This window comes from Odontomachus brunneus, unplaced genomic scaffold (genome assembly GCF_010583005.1).
Source record: "Odontomachus brunneus isolate Ranch 3 - 2012 unplaced genomic scaffold, Obru_v1 Obru_scaffold_145, whole genome shotgun sequence".
In the NCBI taxonomy this organism is placed as follows: Eukaryota; Metazoa; Arthropoda; class Insecta; order Hymenoptera; family Formicidae; genus Odontomachus; species Odontomachus brunneus.
The window spans coordinates 344,715-347,559 of record NW_022639595.1 but is presented as its reverse complement, the minus strand read 5'-3'; the positions used below and the strand labels follow the sequence as shown (position 1 = coordinate 347,559).

The following is a 2,845-nucleotide window of genomic DNA, read 5'->3' as shown; positions in this document are numbered from 1 at the left end:
TTGGTCAATTTCTTATTCTTACTTCCTACTTCTTACTGTTTACTTCCAATGTAGACGTCCCTTTAACGTGTTATCTAACCAAAAGTAAGTGAATATTCTGATCCTTCTCCTAATTAAATAAAGGGTAAACGTATTTAGTCGTCCTGTGAAATAATAAAATTATATACAATGTATTGTAATATAATTATCCTTTTTTGTAAATTTCGTAAATTTTATTATATGATAAGCAATGATAGTTTTAGGTTAACTGTCAACTATTTTTCTTTGTTATTAATATAAAATTGCTTAAAGAATCTTCTTTTATTTGCTGTTTTCACATACATTCTTCTTTTTTTAGGTCACTATTTAAAAAGTTGTATAAAATGTCATCATAATTATTGTAGTAGTTTTACAAATAAACTCAATATTGGGCTTGAAGATATCCCAGATTTTTCTGATGATTCAAAAAATATTATTAGCAAAGGAAAAAGTGGCGATGAATTCCTTATCGAATTATATCGAGAACGACCGTTTTTATATGACAAAAAACCCTAATTTTAAAAATCCTCAATGAAAGAAAATGCTTGGAAAGAAATATCTAATACAATGATTTCAACAAATTGTGATAATTTTGTATTAAAAATTTGTACTGAATCATCTTTTATATGTTTCCATTAAATTCTTAAATTCTTATAGGTAATCTTTATACACCAGATTATTGCCAAAGAAAATGTATTTCTTTAAGAGAGCAATACAATCGCGAAAAGAAAAGAATTGAAAATCAGTGTAAAAGTGGAAGTGCTGCTTTAAAGTCCAATATCCATCAGTTCCCATATTATTCTTAGTTGACATTTTTGGATCAGGTTATCAAAAGACGAAGGTAATTAAATGGTTGTAAATAAGTTATATGATATTTATATTATAAATATAACATGACATCTTTAATATGATTGTTTTAGAACTTATAGTAATGTAAAAGAATCTCAATCAAATACAACTTCAAATAAGAAAAGTTTAATAGAATCCAAAACATGTGTATCAGATAATGGATCAGTGTATCAGATATGGATCAGTTTGTTCTTCAAGTAATAAAGAAAATCAGAGTACAAACAACAAACAAACTATCGAAACTAATAATTCTAATCAAGAAGTTTTAGCAAGTTTTCCAAAACTAAAAAAAAAAGAAAAATAAATGAAACTAAAGAGTTAGAACAAATTTTCCTGAATATGCGCAACAGAATTGTGAATTACATGGAAACTTCAAGATCATCTATGGCAGATAATGTGTTTATGGAATTCGTAAAAATACAATTTGATAGTATCCCAGAATACGAAAAAAATATTAAAAGAAAAATGATTATAGATGCTATATCTGCACTATTACCAAAAAAAGTAAATTCTTTTTACTCTTTTTGTTTCATACTTTCCAGATTAATAATAATTATTTTATTTGTTAAGTTAAGATAGCTACAAATTTATAATTTTTCATTCTATGATAAACAAGTTCTATGATAAACAATATCATAAGGATGTAATTCATTTATTATAATTTTTATTACATTATTCAGAGATTAAAAAAGAATTTATTTTTCATAATGTTTATTTTTTTTCTACATATAGAGTTTATAAGAATAAATTTTGTTTTGTTATTATAATTTTACATGCTGCATAATTAATGTAATATTTTCCATAAATACTTTATGTAGTCTTTCACAAAGAATTACACTAGTCCGTGCTAATGTAGTTATATGTAGTTAGATAAATTTATGTAACTATTTAGAAAATTTTTGAATTTATTGCATGTTACTATAAGGCCGATTTACATTGGTCGTATCGTAGCGTCGTAAGCGTCGTGCGATTCGTCGTGATGGATCGTCGTAGAAGTTTGGTCAAACCCAAACTTCAACGATTCTACAACGCTACGATCAACCAATCAGCGATGAGCTAGAGTCGTATTACTTAAAAAAATATATAGCACAAAAAGTAATCATATTCATCATTAAAAGTATATACTTTTGTACTAATCACGAACATTACGATGCTACGATTTTGCGATGTCATGACGTTACAATACAACCAATGTAGATCGGTCTTTATCTAACGTTAATCTGATATTGTAAAAAAAAAACTATATGGAATATTATACCATTTATGTACATAAAGTAAATTAGTAATAAAACAACTTATATGCAATAATAATTTTTGTTTTTTCACAGATCAAATTTACAATATTGCAAATGCAATATTTTATTAAAGCACCTTTTGCAAAATATTCTTCTACATTAATTACATTTTCCGTACATTTTCCGGTTTTATTTATGTAAGTATGGAAGTTAATATTAACAAGTATATATTTATTAATCATATCACATTATATTTATTTACAAAACAATTGGTAACTTTAAAAAACGTACAGGCTATAATAGAAATTAATCATAAATATTTATTTTTTCAAACGAAAGAAATTATTTTACATAATAAATGTTCTATAAATTCTTACAGAATTGCACCTGAAGAAGGAAGGACTTGAGAAATACTTTAGATCAATATTCTCGACTCACTTTTATCGATAAAAGTGTTTTAAATGTGGTTTTTCTGTTAATTAGATGGTTTCTAAGCCAATTTAAGGGACACTTTTATGAATAAAAATAAGTTGAGGATATAGATTTAAAAATTTGTAGTGCTATATTTGGTGTGTATGTATATATATGTATATATTAGGACCTTAACTTAGTTTCCGCCCGCAAATGTTAGATGGCAATGCAAACAGTTCTAGTAGTCATTACTAACGAAACAGGTAGTTTGTGATTAATTTCGACATTTCTCGATAACATTCAGTCAGCATACACAATTATTTTCCTAAACA

General features: G+C 25.8%; 1 protein-coding gene across 2 annotated transcripts in view; it reads left to right on the top strand.

Moving 5' to 3' along the window:
* The window catches only part of LOC116850432 (phosphoglucomutase), a 138,228-nt gene that overhangs the window by 65,573 nt on the left and 69,810 nt on the right, over nucleotides 1–2,845 (top strand). The window contains exons 2-3 of one of the 2 annotated variants that reach the window (XM_032828719.1): nucleotides 676–859; nucleotides 2,196–2,299. The exons of the other annotated variant lie outside the window; for it this stretch is intronic. The gene's annotated coding sequence lies outside the window, so the exon portion shown is untranslated. The remainder of the gene's footprint in view (nucleotides 1–675; nucleotides 860–2,195; nucleotides 2,300–2,845) is intronic. 2 annotated transcript variants of the gene reach the window in all.